Source organism: Ranitomeya variabilis, chromosome 2, assembly GCF_051348905.1.
Source record: "Ranitomeya variabilis isolate aRanVar5 chromosome 2, aRanVar5.hap1, whole genome shotgun sequence".
In the NCBI taxonomy this organism is placed as follows: Eukaryota; Metazoa; Chordata; class Amphibia; order Anura; family Dendrobatidae; genus Ranitomeya; species Ranitomeya variabilis.
Window position 1 is genome coordinate 951807790 of NC_135233.1, and position 27494 is coordinate 951835283.

The 27494-nt window shown below is 41.3% G+C and overlaps 1 long non-coding RNA gene across 2 annotated transcripts in view; it reads left to right on the forward strand.

The window, feature by feature from the left end:
• The window catches only part of LOC143810058 (uncharacterized), a 37680-nt gene extending 22323 nt beyond the window's left edge, over positions 1-15357 (forward strand). Inside the window, exon 3 of one of the 2 annotated variants that reach the window (XR_013222631.1) lies at positions 13702-15357. This is a non-coding gene — a long non-coding RNA (uncharacterized LOC143810058). Of the gene's footprint in view, positions 1-2379; positions 2512-13701 lie in introns of those variants that run through there. The other variant, XR_013222630.1, reaches the window with a different exon arrangement.
• Positions 15358-27494: the final 12137 nt, after the last annotated feature.

Here is a 27494-nt window from a genome sequence, read left to right on the forward strand (position 1 = left end):
CCCCACTGCGCCCCCTCAAAAGTCTGGTGGCTGGCAAACTGTTCTACCGCACCAGTCGCACATAGGTAAAGCCGGCCATGGATGTAATGTTAGGTCTAATTTATGCAGAAATATGGAAAACTCTGAAGGGATCAAGCACCACTGTGTCTGGTATAATATTTACACAGTAAAGGGAAAATTTTGCTATTTTTTTATTAGCATTATTCACTAATTCTGCTCAGTAATTTAAGTATTTTGTGGTGTCTTTCTATTCTTTCTTGATCACAGAGATTTGGGCATAAATAGCATTTGAGGGTCTGAGAGCGCTGGCTGGGGAGGAGATGTGAGTGCCTTGCTTGATTAATAATCTTTAGTTTTTATACAGCACTAAAATATTCTGCAGCTCTTTACAGTTTTCACACATTATCATCACTGTCCCTGATGGGGCTCGCAATCTAAATTCCCTATCAGTATGTCTTTGGAATGCGGGAAGAAACCCATGCAAACACAGGGAGAGCATACAAACTCCTTGCAGATGATGTCCTTGGTGGGATTTGATCCCAGGACTCCAGCGCTGCAAGGCTGCTGTGCTAACCACTGAGCCACCATGCTGCCTCACAGATTGTATGTCTATCAACTCATGCAAAGAGTTAAAAGAAAAAAAGGAAGCAGGCAATAGGATTTATACACACACATACACACATACTGTATGTACACACACGCAAATCTTGGTGACTGCTTTATCTTTGTTTTTCAACTCCATACTGAACTGGAGTACTTGAGACAGTACAACTTAACACTTTCATGTTTCCTTCTTAAGGTACCTTCACACGAAGCGACGCTGCAGCGATAGCGACAACGATGCCGATCGCTGAAGCGTCGCTGTTTGATCGCTGGAGAGCTGTCACACAGACCGCTCTCCAGCGACCAACGATGCCGAGGTCCCCGGGTAACCAGGGTAAACATCGGGTTGCTAAGCGCAGGACCGCGCTTAGTAACCCGATGTTTACCCTGGTTACCAGCGTAAAAGTAAAAAATAAAAAACAGTACATGCTCACCTGCGCGTCCCCCAGCGTCTACTTCCTGACACTGACTGAGCTCCGGCCCTAACAGCACAGCGGTGACGTCACCGCTGTGCTTTCACTTTCACTTTAGGGCCGGCGCTCAGTAAGTGTCAGGAAGCAGACGCTGGGGGACGCGCAGGTGAGTATGTGCTGTTTGTTTTTTTTACTTTTACGCTGGTAACCAGGGTAAACATCGGGTTACTAAGCGCGGCCCTGCGCTTAGCAACCCGATGTTTACCCTGGTTACCAGTGTAAAATATCGCTGGTATCGTTGCTTTTGCTTTCAAACACAACGATACACGGCGATCGGACGACCAAATAAAGTTCTGGACTTTATTCAGGGACCAGCGACATCACAGCAGGATCCTGATCGCTGCTGCGTGTCAAACGAAACGATATCGCTATCCAGGACGCTGCAACGTCACGGATCACTAGCGATATCGTTACAAAGTCGTTTCGTGTGAAGGTACCTTTACATACAAAGGTCTCAATAGACCAAATGCAAATCCTCTATTTTTAGCCAGCTTGCATGATACCCTGGAGTGTAAATTCTGCTTATTCTGTAAAGCAAGTGAAATTAATATGTCTTTAGTAGTCATTTTTATTTAGGATCTAAGTGGGATCAGAGCAGAATGTTTAAGAACTGGTTATTGCTCTCACATGTTAAATGCTGTGTAACATTTTGTTGTGTAGAAATACTTCAGGGAATTGTATGAAAGATAGATTAGCTCATCCAATTAATCTTTAATTTCTTTGCACTAAGTTTGAAATTTGTAGAAAATGTTGTACTACCAAGGATTGTGTGACCTTCATAAAAGTTTAATGCTTTCACACTTGAATATTTTACTTGTTAGCAGTTTGATGCAGGTTTAGCTGTCTATGAAGGCTTTGTGGCTATCTGTGGAGCTGACATACCAAAACTCATCATCATAGGTCCTCATTAAGCTTTCATGAGATTCCATCACACTGAAACATACTTTTTTGATATCGTAAACAATTCCATTCTGCAGAACATTATTCACTAAGAACAGATGGATTACTTATAGCTATGTAGAGTGAGTGTCTACTCGCATTGGAGGCAGCTGTCACATACATCATGCCTCAGTGATGTTTTAGTCTCTAGCAAATTGATAAGCTAATTATGCTCATTTTTTACTATTATTTCTAGGTGACATAACTGCTGTAAAGAGTACTTATCACCAAAAATATAAAAAATTAATATATACATATATTTTTAATTATATGTGTGCGCTTACTTATTTTATTTTAGATGGTGACAGTTTTGAAAGTCATTATCTATCTGAAAACCTTTCTTTTTTTGTACTTTATTTTTCAGTGGAAGCATTCTACCATTCTGTGGCTAGCCTGGCTTCTCACTGATACCTTTGCACTATACATGCTTGTAATGCACATGCGCAGCCTGAAAGTCCAGAAGCCTCCTTCCCTGAACAATGAGACCTGACTGATCAGAACAGATACGTCACTCCTGTGCTACAGCGTAACATAGCGCTGCTAGATGTCAGGAAATAACGGCGACTTTTGACTGATAGTCAGATTAGTATATCATTTGCATATCCATTCCCATGGCAATAAATGCTATTTCTTCACTGTCTTTTTAATAACGTAAAATTTATGGGGTTCTTTGTGTGTGTTTTTTATTATTTTTATCAGTTGTATATTAAAATAAAAAAGTATTGTATAACTGTACGTAGCTACATGGACTCACTGTGCATTTTGAAAAATGCTATGCTCCAGTATAAATGTATAACAATGCAATAAGGATTTCTAAATGTTTTTGGTTGACAGCCTCATCAGGACAAAGTTTAAGGGGTTGTCCAGGTCTTAGATATTAATGAGCTCACCTTAGCTTACATTGAAGTTCAGCTGCAGTACCTAAGAATTGCCACTACAAAGCGTATGGAGCAGTAGCTACCAGGAGTGCAGACAGTGCGGCTGCCCCAGGCCCCGTAGTCCCGTAGTCTGTGAGGCACCCACAGAGCTAACGCTACTCTTAATTACATCAGCATTCACAGTGTAATGATATAGTTAAGCTGTGCAGTACTGCAGGATCACCCTGCACGACCGTTCTCCATTAGTGATGCAGTGTCAGAGGCGCCACGTGTTATCACTTTCCCATAGATAGCTAATGACTTACCCAATTTGATGGTTTCAGGCAGCAAAGTACACTAAACTACACTAGGATGAGGTCAGTAGGTCTAGTATAAATGGGGCATTTCTTATCGGCACTAAAGCATTCATTTATTTATAGCGGTGGAGGGTGAGAAAATCCCTTTCAGTAGTTTAGTATTTTATGCGTCACATTCATGAGCAATCTTATTAACACAATATACAAGCTTCTGTCAAGCATTTTGTTTGTAAGTGACTTCATACACCTGTCTCACTGAAATTCTCTTTTGGAAGCTGTTCTAAGAAGCAGAAGGCCAGGATCAGGATGTGGAACCAGTATGTCAGAACTCCGTACTACTGTGTTTATAAAGTAATCTTACTGGGCACTGGCATCAGCTTTTGTATATATCATATATAAAGTTTATATATACAGTACAGACCAAAAATTTGGACACACCTTCTCATTTAAATTTTTTTCTGTATTTTCATGACTATGAAAATTGTACATTCACACTGAAGGCATCAAAACTATGAATTAACACATGTGGAATTATATACCATATTTTCTGGTGTATAAGACGACTGGGCGTATAAGACGACCCCCAACTTTTCCATATAAAATATGGAATTTGGGATATGCCAGCCGTATAAGACGGGGGTCATCTTATACGCCCAGTCATCTTATACGGCGTGTGGTTCCCAGGGTCTGAAGGAGAGGAGACTCTCCTTCAGGCCCTGGGATCCATATTCATGTAAAAAATAAAGAATAAAAATAAAAAATATGGATATACTCACCCGTCCGAGAACCCTGGCTGTCACCGCTGCAAGCGTCTGCCTCCGTTCCTAAGAATGCAGAGGGTGAAGGACCTTCAATGACGTCGCGGTCTTGTGATTGGTCCGTGACCGCTCATGTGACCGGTCACCTGACCGCAATGTCATCGAAGGTCCTTCACGCTCTGCATTCTTAGGAACGGAGGCAGACGCTTGCAGCGGTGACAGCCAGGGTTCTCGGAGGGGTGAGTATATCCATATTTTTTATTTTTATTCTTTATTTTTTACATGAATATGGATCCCAGGGCCTGAAGGAGAGTCTCCTCTCCTTCAGACCCTGGGAACATCCAGGATCGCTCCCTGCACATGCCGTACCCGGCCTATAAGACGACCCCCGACTTTTGGGACAATTTTTAGGAGTTAAAAAGTCATCTTATATGCCGGAAAATACGGTACTTAACAAAAAAGTGTGAAACAACTGAAATTATGTCTTATATTCTAGGTTCTTCAAAGTAGCCACCTTTTGCTTTGATGACTGCTTTGCACACTCTTGGCATTCTCTTGATGAGCTTCAAGAGGTAGTCACCGTGAATAGTTTTCAATTTACAGGTGTGCCCTGTCAGGTTTAATAAGTGGGATTTCTTGCCTTATTAATTGGGTTGGGACCATCAGTTGTGTTGCGCAGAAGTCTGGTGGATACACAGCTGATAGTCCTACTGAATAGACTGTTAGAATTTGTATTAAGGCAAGAAAAAATCAGCTAAGTAAAGAAAAGCAAGAGGCCATCATTACTTTAAGAAATAAAGGTCAGTCAGTCCAAAAAATTGGGCAAACTTTGAAAGTGTCCCCAAGTGCAGTGGCAAAAACCATCAAGCGCTACAAAGAAACTGGCTCACATGAGGACCGCCCCAGGAAAGGAAAACCAAGAGTCACCTCTGCTTCTGAGGATAAGTTTATCCGAGTCACCAACCTCTGCTTCTGAGGATAAGTTTATCCGAGTCACCAGCCTCAGAAATCGCAGGTTAATAGCAGCTCAGATTAGAGACCAGGTCAATGCCATACAGAGTTCTAGCAGCAGACACATCTCTACAACAACTGTTAAGAGGAGACTTTGGGCAGCAGGCCTTCATGATAAAATAGCTGCTAGGAAACCACTGCTAAGGACAGGCAACAAGCAGAAGAGACTTGTTTTGGCTAAAGAACACAAGGAATGGACATTAGACCAGTGGAAATCTGTGCTTTGGTCTGATGAGTCCAAATTTGAGATGTTTGGTTCCAACCACCGTGTCTTTGTGCAATGCAGAAAAGGTGAACGGATGGACTATACATTCCTGGTTCCCACCATGAAGCATGGAGGAGGAGGTGTGAAGGTGTGGGGGTGCTTTGCTGGTGACACTGTTGGGGATTTATTCAAAATTGAAGGCATACTGAACCTGCATGGCTACCACAGCATCTTGCCATCATTTACTTTTCAACACGACAGTGACCCCAAACACACCTCCAGGCTGTGTAAGGGCTATTTGACCAAGAAGGAGAGTGATGGGGTGCTACGCCAGATGACCTAGCCTCCACAGTCACCAGACCTGAACCCAATCGAGATGGTTTGGAGTGAGTTGGACCGCAGAGTGAAGGCAAAAGGGCCAACAAGTGCTAAGCATTTCTGGGAACTCCTTCAAGATTGTTGGAAGACCATTCCCGGTGACTACCTCTTGAAGCTCATCAAGAGAATGCCAAGAGTGTGCAAAGCAGTCATCAAAGCAAAAGGTGGCTACTTTGAAGAACCTAGAATATAAGACATAATTTCAGTTGTTTCACACTTTTTTGGTAAGTATATAATTCCACATGAGTTAATTCATAGTTTTGGTGCCTTCAGTGTGAATATACAATTTTCATAGTCATGAAAATACAGAAAGATCTTTAAATGACAAGGTGTGTCCAAACTTTTGGTCTGTACTGTATTATATATAAAGTATATATATATATATATATATATATATATATATATACAGTTAGGTCCATATATATTTGGACAGAGACAACATTTTTTCTCATTTTGGTTATAGACATTACCACAATTTAATTTTAAACAAAACAATTCAGATGCAGTTGAAGTTCAGACTTTTAGCTTTCATTTGAGGGTATCCATATTAAAATTGGATGAAGAGTTTAGGAGTTTCAGCTCCTTAACCTGTGCCACCCTGTTTTTTAAAGGGACCAAAAGTAATTGGACAATTGACTCCAAGGCTATTTCATGGACAGGTGTGGGCAATCCCTTCATTATGTCATTCTCAACTAAGCAGATAAAAGGCCTGGAGTTGATTTGAGGTGTGGTGCTTGCATTTGGAAGGTTTTCCTATGAAGTAAACATGCGGTCAAAAGTGCTCTCCATGAAGGTGAAACAAGCCATTCTTAAGCTGTGAAAACAGAGAAAAAACCCATCCGAGAAATTGCTACAATATTAGGAGTGGCAAAATGTACAGTTTGGTACATCCTGAGAAGGAAAGAAAGCACTGGTGATCTCATCAATGCAAAAAGACCTGGGCGCCCACGGAAGACAACAGTGGTGGGTGACCGCAGAATAATCTCCATGGTGAAGAGAAACCCCTTCACAACAGCCAACCAAGTGACCAACACTCTCCCGGAGGTCGGCGTATCAATATCCAAATCTATCATAAAGAGAAGACTGCATGAAAGTAAATACAGAGGGTTCACTGCACGGTGCAAGCCACTCATAAGTGTCAAGAATAAAAAGGCTAGACTGGACTTTGCTAAAAAACATCTAAAAAAGCCAGCACAGTTCAGGAAGAACATTCTTTGGACAGATGAAACCAAGATCAACCTCTACCAGAATGATGGAAAGAGAAAAGTATGGCGAAGGCTTGGTACAGCTCATGATCAAAAGCATACCACATCATCTGTAAAACACGGCGGAGGCAGTGTGATGGCTTGGGCATGCATGGCTGCCAGTGGCACTGGGTCACTAGTGTTTATTGATTATGTGACACAGGACAGAAGCAGCCAAATGAATTCTGAGGTATTCAGAGCCATACTGTGTGCTCAGATCCAGCCAAATGCAGCAAAACTGATTGGTCGTCGTTTCATGCTACAGATGGACAATGACCCAAAACATGAAGCCAAAGCAACCCAGGAGTCTATTAACCCCTTCCTGACATCTGACGTACTATCCCGTCGAGGTGGGGTGGGCCCGTATGACCACCGATGGGATAGTACGTTATACGCGATCGGCCGCGCTCACGGGGGGAGCGCGGCCGATCGCGGCCGGGTGTCAGCTGCATATCGCAGCTGACATCCAGCACTATGTGCCAGGAGCAGTCACGGACCACCCCCGGCACATTAACCCCCGGCACACCGCGATCAAACATGATCGCGGTGTACCGGCGGTATAGGGAAGCATCGCGCAGGGAGGGGGCTCCCTGCGGGCTTCCCTGAGACCCCCGGAGCAACGCAATGTGATCGCGTTGCTCCGAGGGTCTCCTACCTCCCTCCTCGCCGCAGGTCCCGGATCCAAGATGGCCGCGGCATCCGGGTCCTGCAGGGAGGGAGGTGGCTTACCGAGTGTCTGCTCAGAGCAGACACTTGGTAAGCCTGCAGCCCTGCACAGCAGATCGCAGATCTGGCAGAGTGCTGTGCACACTGCCAGATCAATGATCTGTGATGTCCCCCCCTGGGACAAAGTAAAAAAGTAAAAAAAAAATTCCCCACATGTGTAAAAAAATAAATAAAAAAAATATCCTAAATAAAGAAAAAAAAAAAATATTATTCCCATAAATACATTTCTTTTGCTAAATAAAATAAAAAAAACAATAAAAGTACACATATTTAGTATCGCCGCGTCCGTAACGACCCAACCTATAAAACTGCCCCACTAGTTAACCCCTTCAGTAAACACCGTAAGAAAAAAAAAAAAAAAACGAGGCAAAAAAACAACGCTTTATTATCATACTGCCGAACAAAAAGTGGAATAACACGCGATCAAAACGACTGATATAAATAACCATGGTACCGCTGAAAACGTCATCTTGTCCCGCAAAAAACGAGCTGCCATGCAGCATCATCAGCAAAAAAATAAAAAAGTTATAGTCCTGAGAATAAAGCGATACCAAAATAATTATTTTTTCTATAAAATAGTTTTTATCGTATAAAAGCGCTAAAATATAAAAAAAATGATATAAATGAGGTATCGCTGTAATCGTACTGACCCGACGAATAAAACTGCTATATCAATTTTACCAAACGCGGAACGGTATAAACGCCTCCCCCAAAAGAAATTCACGAATAGCTGGTTTTTGATCACTCTGCCTCACAAAAATCGGAATAAAAAGCGATCAAAAAATGTCACGTGTCCGAAAAAGTTTACCAATAAAAACGTCAACTCGTCCCACAAAAAACAAGATCTCACATGACTCTGTGGACTCAAATATGGAAAAATTACAGCTCTCAAAATGTGGTAACGCAAAAAATATTTTTTGCAATGAAAAGCGTCTTTCAGTGTGTGACGGCTGCCAATCATAAAAATCCGCTAAAAAACCCGCTATAAAAGTAAATCAAACCCCCCTTCATCACCCCCTTAGTTAGGGAAAAATAAAAAAATTAAAAAATGTATTTATTTCCATTTTCCCGTTAGGGTTAGGGCTAGAGTTAGGACTAGAGTTAGGACTAGAGTTAGGACTAGAGTTAGGGCTAGGGTTAGGGCTAGGGTTAGGGCAAGGGTTAGGGTTAGGGTTGGGGCTAGGGTTGGGGCTAGGGCTAGGGTTGGGGCAAGGGTTAGGGCTAGGGTTAGGGCTAGGGTTGGGGCTAGGGTTAGGGCTAGGGTTAGGGCTAGTGTTACGGCTAGTGTTAGGGCTAGTGATAGGGCTAGGGTTATTGCTAGGGTTAGGGCTAGGGTTAGGGCTAGGGTTGGGGCTAGGGTTGGGGCTAGGGTTGGGGCTACAGTTAGGGTTGGGGCTAAATATAGGGTTAGGGTTTGGATTACATTTACGGTTGGGAATAGGGTTGGGTGTGTCTGGGTTAGAGGAGTGGTTAGGGTTACTGTTGGGATTAGGGTAAGGGGTGTGTTTGGATTAGGGTTTCAGTTATAATTGGGGGGTTTCCACTGTTTAGGCACATCAGGGGCTCTCCAAACGGGACATGGCATCCGATCTGAATTCCAGCCAATTCTGCGTTGAAAAAGGAAAACAGTGCTCCTTCCCTTCAGAGCTCTCCCGTGTGCCCAAACAGGGGTTTACCCCAACATTTGGGGTATCAGGGTACTCAGGACAAATTGGACATCATCTTTTGGGGTCCAAGTTCTCCTGCTACCCTTGGGAAAATACAAAACTGGGGGCCAAAAAATAAGTTTTGTGGGAAAAAAAAGATTTTTTATTTTCACGGCTCTGCGTTGTAAACTGTAGTGAAACACTTGGAGGTTCAAAGTTCTCACAACACATCTAGATAAGTTCCTTGGGGGGTCTAGTTTCCAATATGGGGTCACTTGTGGGGGGTTTGTACTGTTTGGGTACATCAGGGGCTCTGCAAATGCAACGTGACGCCTGCAGACCAATCCATTTAAGTCTGGTTTCCAAATGGCGCTCCTTCCCTTCTGAGCTCTGTCATGCGTCCAAACAGTGGTTCCCCCCCACATATGGGGTATCAGCGTACTCAGGACAAATTGGACAACAAATTTTGGGGTCCAATTTATCCTGATACCCTTGTGAAAATGCAAAACTGGGGGCTAAAAATCATTTTTGTGAAAAAAAAAAGAATTTTTATTTTCACGGCTCTGCGTTATAAACTGTAGTGAAACACTTGGGGGTTCAAAGTTCTCACAACACATCTAGATAAGTTCCTTGGGGGGTCTAGTTTCCAATATGGGGTCACTTGTGGGGGGTTTGTACTGTTTGGGTACATCAGGGGCTCTGCAAATGCAAGGTGACGCCTGCAGACCAATTAATTTAAGTCTGCATTCCAAATGGCGCTCCTTCCCTTCCGAGCTCTGTCATGCGCCCAAACAGTGGTTCCCCCCACATATGGGGTATCAGCGTACTCAGGACAAATTGGACAACAACTTTTGGGGTCCAATTTATCCTGATACCCTTGTGAAAATACAAAACTGGGGGCTAAAAATCATTTTTGTGAAAAAAAAAAAGAATTTTTATTTTCACGGCTCTGCGTTATAAACTGTAGTGAAACACTTGGGGGTTCAAAGCTCTCAAAACACATCTAGATAAGTTCCTTAGGGGGTCTACTTTCCAAAATTGTGTCACTTGTGGGGGTTTTTAATGTTTAGGCACATCAGGGGCTCTCCAAACGCAACATGGCATCCCATCTTAATTCCAGTCAATTTTGCATTGAAAAGTAAAATAGCACTCCTTCCCTTCCGAGCTCTGCTATGCGCCCAAACAGTGGTTTACCCCCACATATGGGGTATCGTCGTACTCAGGACAAATTGCACAACAACTTTTGTGGTCTAATTTCTTCTCTTACCCTTGGGGAAATAAAAAAATGGGGGCGAAAAGATCATTTTTGTGAAAAAATATGATTTTTTATTTTTACGGCTCTGCATTATAAACTTCTGTGAAGCACTTGTTGGGTCAAAGTGCTCAACACACATCTAGATAAGATCCTTAGGGGGTCTACTTTCCAAAATGGTGTCACTTGTGGGGGGTTTCAATGTTTAGGCACATCAGGGGCTCTCCAAACGCAACATAGCGTCCCACCTCAATTCCAGTCAATTTTGCATTGAAAAGTCAAATGGCGCTCCTTCCCTTCCGAGCTCTGCCCTGCGCCCAAACAATGGTTTACACCCACATATGGGGTATCAGCGTACTCAGGACAAATTGCACAACAATTTTTCGGGTCCAATTTCTTCTCTTACTCTTGGGAAAATAAAAAATTGGGGGTGAAAAGACCATTTTTGTGAAAAAATATGATTTTTTATTTTTACGGCTCTGCATTATAAACTTCTGTGAAGCACTTGTTGGGTCAAAGTGCTCAACACACATCTAGATAAGATCCTTAGGGGGTCTACTTTCCAAAATGGTGTCACTTGTGGGGGGTTTCAATGTTTAGGCACATCAGGGGCTCTCCAAATGCAACATGGCGTCCCATCTCAATTCCAGATAATTTTGCATTGAAAAGTCAAATGGCGCTCCTTTCCTTCCGAGCTCTGCCATGCGCCCAAACAGTGGTTTACCCCCACATATGGGGTATCAGCGTACTCAGGACAAATTGTACAACAAATTTTGGGGTCTATTTTCTCCTGTTACCCTTGGTAAAATAAAACAAATTGGAGCTGAAATAAATTTTGTGTGAAAAAAAGTTAAATGTTTATTTTTATTTAAACATTCCAAAAATTCCTGTGAAACACCTGAAGGGTTAATAAACTTTTTGAAAGTGGTTTTGAGTACCTTGAGGGGTGCAGTTTTTAGAATGGTGTCACACTTGGGTATTTTCTATCATATAGACCCCTCAAAATGACTTCAAATGAGATGTGGTCCCTAAAAAAAAATGGTGTTGTAAAAATGAGAAATTGCTGGTCAATTTTTAACCCTTATAACTCCGTCACAAAAAAAAATTTTGGTTCCAAGATTGGGCTGATGTAAAGTAGAGATGTGGGAAATGTTACTTATTAAGTATTTTGCGTGACATATGTCTGTGATTTAAGGGCATAAAAATTCAAAGTTGGAAAATTGCGAAATTTTCAAAATTTTCGCCAAATATTCGTTTTTTTCACAAATAAACGCAAGTTATATTGAAGAAATTTTACCACTATCATGAAGTACAATATGTCACGAGAAAACAATGTCTGAATCGCCAAGATCCGTTGAAGTGTTCCAGAGTTATAACCTCATAAAGGGACAGTGGTCAGAATTGTAAAAATCGGCCCGGTCATTGACGTGCAAACCACCCTTGGGGGTGAAGGGGTTAAAGCAAAGAAGTGGAATATTCTTGAATGGCCAAGTCAGTCACCTGATCTCAACCCAATTGAGCATGCATTTCACTTGTTAAAGACTAAACTTCAGACAGAAAGGCCCACAAACAAACAGCAACTGAAAACCACCGCAGTGAACGCCTGGCAGAGCATCAAAAAGGAGGAAACACAGCGTCTGGTGATGTTCATTAGTTCAAGACTTCAGGCAGTCATTGCCAACAAAGGGTTTTTAACCAATTACTAGAAATGAACATTTTATTTAAAATTATTTAATCTGTCCAATTACTTTTGGTCCCTTTAAAAACAGGGTGGCACATGTTAAGTAGCTGAAACTCCTTAACCCTTCATCCAATTTTAATGTGGATACCCTCAAATGAAAGCTGGAAGTCTGAACTTCAACTGCATCTGAATTGTTTTGGTTAAAATTCATTGTGGTATTGTCTATAACCAAAATTAGAAAAATGTTGTCTCTGTCCAAATATATATGGACCTAACTGTATATATATATGTATATACAGTATACGCACATATATATTAATACAAAAAGCTCTACAATTGGCAGTTCTTTGTAATCTGCAGTAATGGTGTCTACATTTTCTCTTATAATTTCAGCTGTTTGTGCTCTACAAGTGGGAAAGGAAGTGACTGACTGGATGACAGCAATTATTACATGTTACCATCACTAGGTCAATCACAATGTTTTCTTCCAATCATTTATTGGTTTCCTCTGGGAGTCAATTAAAGGGAATTTGTCACCCCCTTAGATGCACCTAGCTGATTAATATGGGCATATAGGTTCTAGTTGCTTAAAATAGTCCTACCTGTATGCCTCATATCAGATGTCTTGTTATGACGAAATTGTCTATTATCTTTATGTTAATACTTCTTCCAAGCTCTGGGATGTGTGGTGCCTGGTGTCTTCATTATCGTACCTGTCGCCTTCCATCAGCGTCACAGTGCCCTGTGACATGTAGTAGTTTTCCCGCACCTGTGCCCTGCAATTGCGACATTCCACATAACTTTTCTGCCATTCTATTTGCATTGGCTTCTTTCCTCTGCGCAAGCATCTGGAAGGTTACAACATCATGACAGCTTGACGTTTGCCGTGACCATATGTCTGAGACATGTAACTAGCACAGAACAGTAGACCTGAACTTTTCTCATAGCAAACACATCAGAAGCTGCAGCTCTCACAGCTCTGCTGTAATAATATTAAGACACTACCTGCCTGTGAGGTGCAAGCTGAACCACTGAGAGGAACATACAGATGTATCAGTAATAGTCACAGCTCTGCAGTGAGATTAGGAGAGCAGAGAGTGGCCATTACACATCTCACTGGTGACGCCCCTTTAATTTATACTAAGCTCTGGCGGCAGATTCTCAGTTAGGTCAGTGTCCAGCCCATAGTCATGAAGACTGAAGAGCTAATTTTAAAAAAACAAACAAAAAACATGGATTTCTTTGGAATCTCATGGAATCTCTTTCTGTGACCTACATGGAGGGTTGGTCCTGCTGGCAGATGCCCTTTAAAAGGGTATGAAAAATAAGAAATCCACATAATATTAGGATGCTATTGGGTTGATACTACTGACAGATTCACTTTAATGGCCCTATAGAATTCAAAGTGAATTACAAAAAAAATCTGTATTTTGACGAATGTGGATATTTCTAACATTCAAGTAGAACTAAATTCTACATATTCACTCTGCTATAGTAAAATGCATTTTTTGTGTATACAAGTACATTTTTTAATTGTTGCTGGTTGGTCTTGCAGTAGAAACTGTCTGAGCATGAAATAACAGATATGACAATATACATCTGTATTTGCAGGTGGTGTTCTGTCCAATAGGAAATTGTTTTTGGAAGTCTTACTCCTCAATTCAAGCTGGAAGATTCTCTTGAATTAAATCAAGGCAATCCACCATATTGATCTTAATGATATTAAACTAATGACTTTAATGGTCTCACTACATGTAGGTTTGTACTTGGTCTGCTGGAGATTGGTCCTGTCATCTGGCACTCATCAGAGCCATTGCTATCCATCTGTGGTTATTGCTGAAGATTTCAGAGCATGTTTTCTCCATAAGCACAGGATACTATTACCAGAACAACTCATGTTCTGTAAGGGATTCATAGAGTGTCTCAGATCTGACTGCAAGAAAATCTAGGGCACTGCCCTTTCCCATGACCTTGACTAAAATTCCTGTCTACATTGACCAACAGAATGAAAACATAAATGAAACCTGTTTTTCTTTTAACATCCAAGTTCCCTACCGCCATCCTGCACGGAAGGAATTAGCTATTTCTAACAATCTTCTTTTGTGCAGTGCAAATATTTTTTCTTGATCCTAGAATTAAGGCTTATGAATTTCTGTAACATTTTTTTCCTGTCAAACATTGTATTCCGTATAAGCAGTGACTAAAATTGTACAAATTCGTATGCCTGTTGTGAATACTGGATAAAGAACAAGACATCACCAAGTAGCAATCCATAGCCTCATTTTGCCAGAAGTGACTTACAGTATAGATTAAAGCCATGCAAGCGTATTACTTTATATTCGGGGTAATTATATTTGGATTGCAATTTTGCAATCTCGTTGATTACACAAAGACGTAAGTACAGCATTGTATAATTGCCATCTCTAAAATACTAAATCCTGTAATAAACAACCAGTTTTATGGAGGAATGTTTCTATTTTATCTATTTATCCATAATGGGGAAATTGAGATAAAGCCTCCTAGAAATATACCCAGTTTGTCCACTTCGATATAGCAAAAAAATAAGAGGCAGCACTCAATTAGTTTGTGCAAAAAAATGGACTTTATTAGTCCATGTGGCTGCATTTCATTCCCATCACAGAACCTTTTTCAAACAATTATTATTATTGATACATTTTTTATCTATGTTCTATCTATCTTCTATCTATCTATCTATCTATCTTTCTACAGTGGGGGAAATAAGCATTTGATACACTGTCAATTTTGCAAGTTTTCCCACCTACAAAGAATGTAGTGGTCTATAATTTTTTATTGTAGGTACACTTCAACTGTGAGAGACAGAATCTAAAAATCAAAAAATCAGAACATTCTGTGATTTTTAAGATTGCAGTTCTAATGATAACTAATGCAGGAAAAAGAGACTCTCTGTTTCTACATAGAGCTAAGAAGGATTTGACGAGTCTGTTCTTAATCATGTGATGTCATTGACCTAATGGAAAAGAGGAGAATTAAGTGTGTAGAAAGTCAAAATGAGCAATTCTAAGTACACCGTGCTATATAATATGATGATTTGAATTTTTAAAAGGATAAAAACTTTGATGGGATTGCTTCTTTAAAGAAATATTATTTCATTATTTTTTTTACATATCTAAGATTCATAGTATTTCAGTAAACATGTTGACTGTAATAATTTTGTATACGCTGATCAGAAAAATAGATAATATTTGCACTTTGCAAATTCAACATATCACTTAAAAAAATAATACACGTGTGCATTACATAATAAACTGTGTATCCAGTTGATACATTTGTTTTTCCAGATATTTTACATCTCCTCTCATTCCTTTCCCTGTTTTGATGCATTGAAAAGTAATCTACTATACTGTCTAAAAGAAATGTGACTTGATCACAGCATGAATATGTTTGGATGAGGCAGACAGCCGTGTTACTCTGACAATCCATATTTTTTGGGCATTTTATCACCTGCTGTATGTGGAAGTGATGAAGCGTAAAACATTATTTTTAGCTTGTTTTTTTCCTATGTGTAGCACTCATTCAATGACTTCATACTAGGGACTGGTGGAGCCTAGTAACACCACAGATATGCCGTGGCAATTGTGAGTTCATGTAGCATGACTAAAAATACAGCATTGAATCATGTCCTGGCTCCATGGCTCCTGGATGTTTCAGGACAGCTGATCCCGACCAACGGCCAGGTGGTCACTCCCAGATGAGCAGGAGAAACTGAACAATCTTGTTTGGCTACTTAAATAATAATTTTAAACACTAATATGACTAATAATAATAAATATCAGAACTATGTATCTTGTAAATATAGAGTATGTTACTACATATTTATTTATCTTAATATTTTGTTTTATTTGATAGAAATATAGAATTAATCTGTATAATTGCCAGCTGCACTTATAGCTTCACTAGCATTACTAATGTCTTACCTCCTACATGATACTGTTCCATTCTTTCCTAATCTAACCCTGATTTCTTAATTGTTAAAGGGAATATGTCAGCAGAAACAACCCTACTAAGCTGTCTATATGGACTTGTAGGTCGTAGGAAGCTGAATAAAATGATACATTGTTTTCTGTAATCCGAAGTCTTAGTCCAGAGGGAATCTACACTTTTCTTATACAGGTGCTTCTCACAAAATTAGAACATCATCAAAATGTTAATTTATTTCTGTTCTTCAATACAAAAAGTGAAACTCATATATTATATGGAGTCATTACAAACAGAAGGATCTATTTCAAGTGTTTATTTCTGTCAATGTTGATGATTATGGGTTACAGTCAATGAAAATCTAGTCATTCTCTCTGTAAATTAATTAAGTATGAGGAGAACTTGAGTCGTACTGAATCTCAAAATATAAACATTTTATTAAAGGTAGGTATTTACCACATAGACTAAATGCAAATACTGTATAATATATAATAAAGGCATTTTTAGTTACATTATTTTAATATTATTTTTTAATTCTTTGATAAGTAGCATAAAGTATGCATCAATAAATCAAGCGATAATTACCCATATTGTGTCTCCTCTTGCCTATGATGTGACCGCAAACTCGACGCGCATTTCGTGAGTATAAGCACTCACTTCCTCATGGGGGCATGGGGAAGCAAGTGTTTGAGGAAGCAAGAGTTTATACTCACGAAACGCGCGTCGGGTTTGCGGTCACATTGTGGACAAGAGGAGACATAATATGGGTAATTACCCCTTGATTTATTGATGCATGTTTTATGCTACTTATGTTTGATACATTGTAATAGTTTTTAGCAATGCATGTTAGTGCTAAACATAGTGATAGTTATAGGTGGAACTGATTAGTCTTGGTTCCAAATAGTGACTAACCAATTGTCCTACCAGTTTAAGTTACATTGCGTATATGCATTGATTTCTACATGTGTATCTAATTCTTTAGCATAATATGTTGTCCTGATCCACCCTGTGACTGTTACTCCATTTTTTTGGGGGGGATCACACTATTTTATCATATCCAAATATATGTATTTCTATTTAGTCTATGTGGTAAATATCCAACTTTAATAAAATGTTTATATTTTGAGATACAGTACGACTCAAGTTCTCCTCATACTTAATTGATCTTTTTGAGTTTGTATTTTTTTATATTTTTGATTGTGTATGTATACTGGTGACATATATAATCTCTCTGTAAATTAGAATATTTTATAACACCAGCTTGAAAAATTATTTTAAAATCTGAAATGCTGAGCTACTGAAATGTATGTTCAGTAAATCCACTCAATAATTTGGTTGGGCTCCTTTTGCATCAATTACTGCATCAATGTGATGTGGCATGGAGGCAATCAGCCTGTGGCACTGCTGGGGTGTTATGGAAGCCCAGGTTGCTTTGATAGCAGCCTTCAGCTTGTCTGCATTGTTGGGTCTGGTGTCTCTCATCTTCCTCTTGACAATAGGATTCTCTATGAAGTTAAGGTCAGGCGAGTTTGCTGGCCAATCAAGCACAGTGATGCTGTTGTTTTAAACCAGGTATTGGTACTTTTGGCAGTGTGGACAGGTGCCAAGTCCTGCTGGAGAATGAAATTTCCATCTCCAAATAGCTTGTCAGCAGAGGGAAGCATGAAGTGCTCTAAAATTTGCCTGGTAGACGACTGTGCTGACTTTGGCCTTTATAAAACACAGTGGACCTGCACCAGCAGATGGTATGGCTCCCCAAACCATCACCGATTGTGGAAACTTCACACTAGACTTCAAGCAGCTTGGATTGTGGCCTCGCTACTCTTCCTCCAGACTCTGGGACTTTGATTTCCAAATGAAATGCAACATTTACTTTCATCTGAAACAATACCATGGACCACTGTGAAAGCTACACTTGTAGCCCATGTCACGGATACATCTGTGTGTGGTGGCTCTTGAAACAATGACTCCAGCAGCAGTCTACTCCTTGTGAATCTCCCCCAAATTTTTGAATGGCCTTTTCTTAACAATCCTTTCAAAGCTGCGGTTATCCCGGTTGCTTGTGCACCGTTTTTTATCACACATTTTCCTTCCACTCAACTTTCCATTAATATGCTTGGATACAGCACTCTATGAACAGCCAGATTCTTTATCAGTGACCTTTTGTGGCTTACCCTCAATATGGAATGTGTCAATGACTGCTGACTTGACAGATGTCCAGAAGGCAGTCTTCCCCATGATTGTGGAAACTGACCAAGGGACCTTTTTAAATGCTTAGGAAGCCTTTGCAGGTGTTTTTTGTTAACTATTCTAATTTACTGAGATAATGATTTTTGGGTTTTCAGTGGCTGTAAGCCATAATCATCAACATTAGCAGAAATAAATACTTGAAATACATCACTCTGTTTGCAGTGACTCTATATAATATACGAGTTTCACTTTTTTGTATTGAAGAACTGAAAAAAATTTACTTTTTAGTTATATTCTCATTTTGTGAGAAGCACCTGTATATATGTAAGACTTTGGGCAAGATGCTGATCCTCATGAGAATCTGCCTCCAGAGGTTATTTCTCTGAAATAAGACATCAGACCACAGATGTCAAGGAAGTTTGAGCCTATTGACAGATTACCTTTAAAATTGTATTTACAAAATCACAAGCTATCCTCTATCATTAAACCCTTTCTGACATTAGACGTACTATCCTGTCAAGGTGGGGTGAGCCCGTATGACCACCGACGGGATAGTACGTCCAGCGCGATTGGCCACGTTCACGGGTGGAGCAGCCGGGTGTCAGCACGGACCGCCCCCAGCACATTAACCCCCGGCACACTGCGATCAAACATGATCGCAGTGTTCCGGCGGTATAGGGAAGCATCGCACAGGGAGGGGGCTCCCTGCGGGCTTCCCTGAGACCCCCGGAGCAACGCGTTGCTCCGAGGGTCTCTTACCTCCTCCTCCCTGCAGCAGGCCCGGATCCAAGTTGGCCACGGCATCCGGGTCCTGTAGGGAGGTGGCTTCACTGCGCCTGCTCAGAGCAGGCGCTGGGAAGCCTCCTGGAGCTGTGCACGTCAGATCGCCGATCTGACAGTGCACAGCAAAGTGTCAGATCGGCGATCTTACACTATAACATCATGCCCCCCCGGGGCAATGTTATAGTGTAAAAAAAAAATTTTCACATGTGTAAAAAAAAAATATATATATATTTATTTATTTTATTTATTTATTATTATTTATATATACACTATGTTCCAAATTATTATGCAAATTACATTTTTCTCAGATTTTCCTAAAAGGTCAGGGCAAATGACAGTCAGTCTAATAAAAGTCATCACCCGTTAGATTATACATTGAATTTTATTGAGAAACCTAACAATGATAACAGTATTATCTCCAAAATGAATAAAAACTCAAAATGCACTGTTCCAAATTATTATGCACAGTAGAATTTCTAAACATTTGATATGTTTTAAAGATCTGAAAATGCTCAATTGTGGAATTTGCAGCATTAGGAGGTCACATTCACTGAACAAAAAAGCTATTTAACTCCAAAACATACTAACAGGCCAAGTTACATGTTAACATAGGAACCCTTCTTTGATATCACCTTCACAATTCTTGGATCCATTAAACTTGTGAATTTTTGGAGAGTTTCCGCTTGTATTTCTTTGCATGAAGTCAGAATTGCCTCCCAAAGCTGCTGTTTTGGTGTGAACTGCCTCCCACCCTCATAGATCTTTTGCTTGATGATACTCCAAAGGTTCTCTATAGGGTTGAGGTCAGGGGAAGATGATGGCCACACCATGAGTTTATCTCCTTTTATGCCCATAGGAGCCAATGACTCAGAGGTTTTCTTTGCAGCTTCAGATGGTGCGTTGTCATGCATGAAGAAGATTTTGCTCCTGAAGGCACGTTTCTCCTTTTTATACCATGGAAGAAAGTTGTCAGTCAGAAACTTTATGTACTTTGCAGAGGTCAATTTCACACCTTTAGGAACCTTAAAGGGCCCTACCAGCTGTTTCCCCATGATTCCGGCCCAAAACATGACTCATCCACTCCTTGCTGACATCGCAGCCTTGTTGGGACATGGTGGCCATCCACTACTCCATCCATCTGGACCATCCACAGTTGCTCGACACTCATCAGTAAACAGGACTGTTGGAAAATTAGTCCTCACGTATGTGTGGGCCCACTACAACCGTTTCTGCTTGTGATCACTGTTTAGGGGTGGCTGAATAGTAGGTTTATGCACCACAGCAAGCCTTTGAAGGATCCTACACCTTGAAGTTCGAGGGACTCCAGAGGCACCAGCAGCTTCAAATATCTGTTTGCTGGTTTGTAATGACTTTTTAACAGCTGCTCTCTTAATCCGATTAACTTGACTGGCAAAAACCATCCTCATTCTGCCTTTATCAGCACGAACACGTCTGTGCTCAGATTCAGCCACAAATCTCTTCACAGTATGATGATCACGCTTAAGTTTTTGGGAAATATCTATTGTTTTCATCCCTTGACCAAGGCATTGCACTATTTGATGCTTTTCAGGAAGAGAGAGATCCTTTTTATTTCCGATATTGCTTGAAACCTGTGACCTGCTTAATAATGTGGAACATCATTTTTAAGTAGTTTTCCTTTAATTAGAATCACCTGGAAAACTAATTATCACATGTGTTTCAGATTGATTTCAGTGATCCATTGAGCCCTGAGACACAATACCATCCACAAGTTTATTTGAAAAACAAAACAATTAAATCTTTACGACACTGAAATCTAATTTGCATAATAATTTGGAACACAGTGTATATATATATATATATATATATATATATATATATATATATATATATATTGTTCCTATAAATACATTTCATTATCTAAATAAAAAAAAACAATAAAAGTACACATATTTAGTATCGTCGCGTCCGTAGTGAACCGACCTATAAAACTGTCCAACTAGTTACCCCTTCAGTGAACACCGTAAAAAAAAAAAAAAAACGAGGCAAAAAACAACGCCTTATTATCATACCGCCAAATAAAAAGTGGAATAATACGCGATCAAGACAGATATAAATAACCATGATACCGCTGAAAATGTCATCTTGTCTTGCAAAAAACTAGCCACCATACAGCCTCATCAAAGAAAAAATAAAAAAGTTATAGTCCTCAGAATAAAGCGATGCAAAAATAATTATTTTTTCTATAAAATAGTTTTTATCATATAAAAGCACCAAAACATAAAAAATGATATAAATGAGGTATCGCTGTAATCATACTGACCCAAAGAATAAAACTGCTTTATCCATTTTACCAAACGTGGAACGGTATAAACGCCTCCCCAAAAGAAATTCATGAATAGCTGGTTTTTGGTCATTCTGCCTCACAAAAACTGGAATAAAAAGTGATCAAAAAATGTCACGTGCCCGAAAATGTTACAAATAAAAACGTCAACTCGTCCCGCAAAAAACAAGTCCTCACATGACTCTGTGGACCAAAATATGGAAAAATTATAGCTCTCAAAATGTGGTAACGCAAAAAATATTTTTTGCAATAAAAAGCATCTTTCAGTGTGTGACGGCTGCCAATCCTAAAAATCTGCTAAAAAACCCACTATAAAAGTAAATTAAACACCCTTCATCACCCCCTTAGTTAGAGAAAAATTAAAAAAATGTATTTATTTCAGTTTTCCCATTAGAGTTAGGGTTAGGGCTAGGGTTAGGGCTAGGGTTAGGGCTAGGGTTAGGACTAGGGTTAGGGCTAGGGTTAGGGTTAGGGCTAGGGCTGGAGTTAGGGTTAGGGCTAGGGCTAGGGTTAGGGCTAGGGTTAGGGTTAGGACTAGGGTTAGGGCTAGGGTTAGGGCTAGGGTTAGGGTTAGGGCTAGGGTTAGGGCTAGGGTTAAGGCTACAGTTAGGGTTGGGGCTAAAGTTAGGGTTAGGGTTGGGGCTAAAGTTAGGGTTAGGGTTTGGATTACATTTACGGTTGGGATTAGGGTTGGGATTAGAGTTAAGGGTGTGTCAGGGTTAGGGGTGTGGTTAGGGTTACCTTTGGGATTAGGGTTAGGGATGTGTTTGGATTAGGGTTTCAGTTATAATTGGGGTTTTTTCACTGTTTAGGCACATCAGGGGCTCTCCAAACGCGACATGGCATCCGATCTCAATTCCAGCCAATTCTGCGTTGAAAAAGTAAAACACTGCTCCTTCCCTTCCGAGCTCTCCCGTGTGCCCAAACAGGGGTTTACCCCAACATATGGGGTATCAGCGTACTCAGGACACATTGGACAACAACTTTTCGGGTCCAATTTCTCCTGTTACCCTTGGGAAAATACAAAACTGGGGGCTAAAAAATAATTTTTGTGGAAAAAAAATAATTTTTATTTTCACGGCTCTGCGTTATGAACTGTAGTGTAACACTTGGGGGTTCAAAGCTCTCACAACACATCTAGATGAGTTCCTTAGGGGGTCTACTTTACAAAATGGTGTCACTTGTGGGGGGTTTCAATGTTTAGGCACATCAGGGGCTCTCCAAACGCAACATGGCGTCCCATCTCAATTCCTGTCAATTTTGCATTGAAACGTCAAACGGCACTCCTTCCCTTCCGAGCTCTTCCATGCGCCCAAACAGTGGTTTACACCCACATATGGGGTATCGGCATACTCAGGACTAGGGTTGAGCGACTTTCATTTTTTTAAGATCGAGTCGGGTTTTGCGAAACCCGACTTTGTCCAAAGTCGAGTCGAGTGAAGTCGGCCGATTATCGCGAAAAGTCGGGGATCGACCAAAATGAAACCCAATGCAAATCAATGGGGAAGCATAGTCGGCAGTGAGTGGAGGCCAGGAAAACACCTACAGTGCCCATTTTAATGCCTAAAACATCCATTCTTGTTTCTGAAGCTTGTCAATCTTAATTAACTTTATAATAATAGTTGGGCATTGGAAATTGGGGGTCATTTGGCAAAAGTTGTGGGGGGTAGGGCTGGTTCAAGGTTTTAGTGGGCCCAGGAAACGTGGACTACGTCACGGCGGTGGAGCAGTGAGAGGTATTTCAACTTTGCAAGTGCTGTGATCCTGAGCAAGCAGGGAGGCCCACTCGTTCGCATTGGCACTGGCACAGGGCCCCTCAAAGTACGGTGGTGTGTTTGCACGGCGGGGGCGCCTCCCACCGGCAGCGACACTTTTGCGTACTCTGAGGGGCCCTGTGCCTGTGACGTCACCAACGAGTATGCTTCCCTACCTGTTGAAGAAACCTGCACTTTCATCTGCACCTTCCTCTTTGTCCCTGTGTAAGGTGGTATAGTATGCGGGAAGGGGAACCTGACTTTCAGCAGGGTCAGATTGTGTCTGTGTAGCGTGCAAGGGGAATGCAGTGGTCTGGGTCAAAGTACCACAAGACTCATCTAGCACCGGCTGGGCAATGGGCAGGATGAAGCGGAAACACTGATATAGGCCCAAATAATAAAGTGGGTAAAATGCAGGTCAAAATTGGTAACAGGACTAACCAGGTGGCATTGCTTAGTTCAGTGGAGTAGAAAACCCAGGAGCGGCAGACAGACACCATTAGTAGGGCCGAACCACACTAGTAGGCCCTATGCAGTTTAATATTACAAATGAAGGCCGAAAGACTGAAGATTAAAGGTCAGGAAAATGACACAGGACAACACCAAGGTGCGGCACACACCGTTACTAGGCCCAACCAAAGTAGTAGGCCAACTGCAGTTTAATTATTTAAAATGTAAGCCGAAAGCCTGAACATTGAAGGTCGGGACAACAAAACAGGAGAAAACCCAGTAGCGTCAGACACCGTTTTAAGGGCCCAACCACACATTTTAAAAACAACTACTTAACGAGAGCTTTAAGATTGAAGCTCAGCTTTATACAGTGGAGGACAACACCATGGAGCGGCACACACCGTTAGTAGGCCCCAACCACCAATTTTTACCAACAAATACTTAATGAGAGCCAGAAGGTTGAAGCTCAGATTTATACAGTGGAGGACAACACCAGGGAGCGGCAGACACCGTTAGTAGGCCCCAACCACCAATTTTTACCAACAGATACTTAATGAGAGCCAGAAGGTTGAAGCTCAGACAAGGAAACCTGGAGGAGAACACCAAGGAGGAGGAGAACACCAAGGAGGAGGAGAACACCGTTTCTGGGCCCCAACCCAAGTAGTATGGCAACTGTAGTGTTACATTTAAAAATACTTAATAAGAGCCAGAAGGTTGAAGCTCAGACAAGGAAACCTGGAGGAGAACACCAAGGAGGAGGAGAACACTCAGGAGGGGGAGAACACCCAGGAGTGGCACACACCGTTAGTAGGCCGCAACCACCAATTTTTACCAACAAATACTTAATGAGAGCCAGAAGGTTGAAGCTCAGATTTATACAGTGGAGGACAACACCAGGGAGCGGCAGACACCGTTATTAGGCCCCAACCACCAATTTTTACCAACAAATAATTAATGAGAGCCAGAAGGTTGAAGCTCAGATTTATACAGTGGAGGACAACACCAGGGAGCGGCAGACACCGTTAGTAGGCCCCAACCACCAATTTTTACCAATAAATACTTAATGAGAGCCAGAAGGTTGAAGCTCAGATTTATACAGTGGAGGACAACACCAGGGAGCGGCAGACACCGTTAGTAGGCCCCAACCACCAATTTTTATCAACAAATACTTAATGAGAGCCAGAAGGTCGAAGCTCAGATTTATACAGTGGAGGACAACACCAGGGAGCAGCAGACATCGTTAGTAGGCCCCAACCACCAATTTTTACTAACAAATACTTAATGAGAGCCAGAAGGTTGAAGCTCAGATTTATACAGTGGAGGACAACACCAGGGAGCGGCAGACACCGTTAGTAGGCCCCAACCACCAATTTTTACCAACAGATACTTAATGAGAGCCAAAAGTTGAAGCTCAGACAAGGAAACCTGGAGGAGAACACCAAGGAGGAGGAGAACACCAAGGAGGAGGAGAACACCCAGGAGCGGCAGACATCACTAGTAGGCCCCAACCAAACTAGTAGCCCAAATGCAGTTTCCTATTTTTTAAAAAAGCCCGAAAACCTGAATTGAGGACAATTTTAATTAGGGACTGCAGACAGACTTAGTAGGCTGTCCCCTGTGGACCATGCATCCACCACATTAACCCATTGCGCCGTAATGGACACTTAACCTTCCGTGGCCATGCCTACAGGTCCATGCGTCTGTTGTCAGGTGCACCTTTGTACTCACAGATTGCCAGAGTGCATGGACAATGCGGTCTTTTACATGCTGGTGGAGGGTTGGGATGGCTTTTCTCGCAAAAGAAGTGTCGACTGGTTAGCTTGTAGCGTGGTACAGCGTAGTCCATCATGGCTTTATTAATATTAAATAAAATATATAAATAGGCTCTATGAACTTTTAAATAGGTTCCAGGGGTACACGGGCAGCATTGGTGTGGTCAGCGGAGGACGATTGCAAGGAGGGACCGCAGACAGGCTTACTGGGCCTAAAATAAATAAAAATAGGCTCTATGCAGTTTTAAATAGGTTACATGGGTACACAGGCAGCATTGTTGTGGTCAGTGGAGGAGGATTGCAAGGAGGGACCGCAGACAGGCTTACTAGGCCTAAAATAAATAAAAATAGGCTCAAGGCACTTAGAGTTATCTCGCAGGGGTACACAGGCAGCATTGGTGTGGTCAGCGGAGGACGATTGCAAGGAGGGACCGCAGACAGGCTTACTAGGCCTCAAATAAATAAAAATAGGCTCTATGCAGTTTTAAATAGGTTACATGGGTACACAGGCAGCATTGTTGTGGTCAGTGGAGGAGGATTGCAAGGAGGGAATGCAGACAGGCTTACTAGGCCTAAAATAAATAAAAATAGGCTCAAGGCACTTAGAGTTATCTCGCAGGGGTACACAGGCAGCATTGGTGTGGTCAGCGGAGGACGATTGCAAGGAGGGACCGCAGACAGGCTTACTGGGCCTAAAATAAATAAAAATAGGCTCTACGCAGTTTTAACCCCTTCGTACCATGCACCGTACTAGTACGGCGCTGCCGGCACTGCATTAGTGCCAGCCGCAGTACTAGTACGGCGCATCGATCACCGCGGTCTCACGCTGAGCGCTGCGGTGATCGGGTGCGGGTGTCAGCTGTATATGACAGCTGACACCCCGCAGCAATGCCCACGATCGGCGCTATCGCCGATCGCGGGCATTTAACCCCTCTGATGCCGCTGTCAATAGGGACGGGGGCTCCCTGCGCTCTCCCACCGGAGCAACGCGATGAGATCGCGCTGCTTCGGTGACCTGGAAGGAGTCCCCGGATCCAAGATGGCCACGGGACTCCTTCCGGGTCATGAGATGACCCTGCTTGCCGGTGTCCTCATAGCAGGCGCCGGCAAGCCTCTGTAACGTGCCTCTAAGCTCGGTGATCTGACAGAGTGCTGTGCACACTGTCAGATCATCGATCTGTGATGTCCCCCCCTGGGACAAAGTAAAAAAGTAAAAAAAAAAATTTCCACATGTGTAAAAAAAAAATAAAAAAAAATTCCTAAATAAAGAAAAAAAATATATATATATTCCCATAAATACATTTCTTTATCTAAATAAAAAAAAAACACACAATAAAAGTACACATATTTAGTATCGCCGCGTCCGTAACGACCCCACCTATAAAAATATATATCACTAGATAACCCCTTCAGTGAACACCGTAAAAAAAACCAACAAAAAATGAGGCAAAAAACAACGCTTTATTCTCATACCGCCAAACAAAAAGTGGAATAACACGCGATCAAAAAGACGGATATAAATAACCATGGTACCGCTGAAAACGTCATCTTGTCCCGCAAAAAAAAAGCTGCCATACAGCATTATCAGCAGAAAAATAAAAAAGTTATAGCTCTCAGAATAAAGCAATGCACAAACAGTTATTTTTTTATATAAAATAGTTTTTATTGTGTAAAAGTGCCAAAACATAAAAAAATTACATAAATGAGGTATCGCTGTAATCGTACTGACCCGAAGAATAAAACTGCTTTATCCTTTTTACCAAACGCGGAACGGTATAAACGCCCCCCCTAAAAGAATTTCAGGAATTGCTGGTTTTTGTTCATTCCGCCTCCCAAAAATCGGAATAAAAAGCGATCAAAAAATGTCATGTACCCGAAAATGGTACCAATAAAAATGTCAACTCGTCCCACAAAAAACAAGATCTCACTCTGACTCTGTGGACCAAAATATGGAAAAATTATAGCTCTCAAAATGTGGTGATGCAAAAACTATTTTTTGCAATAAAAAGCGTCTTTTAGTGTGTGATGGCTGCCAACCATAAAAATCCGCCCAAAAAACGCTATAAAAGTAAATCAAATCCCCCTTCATCACCCCCTTAGTTAGGGAAAAATAATAAAATTTAAAAAAATATATTTATTTCCATTTTCCCGTTAGGCTACTTTCACACTACCGTC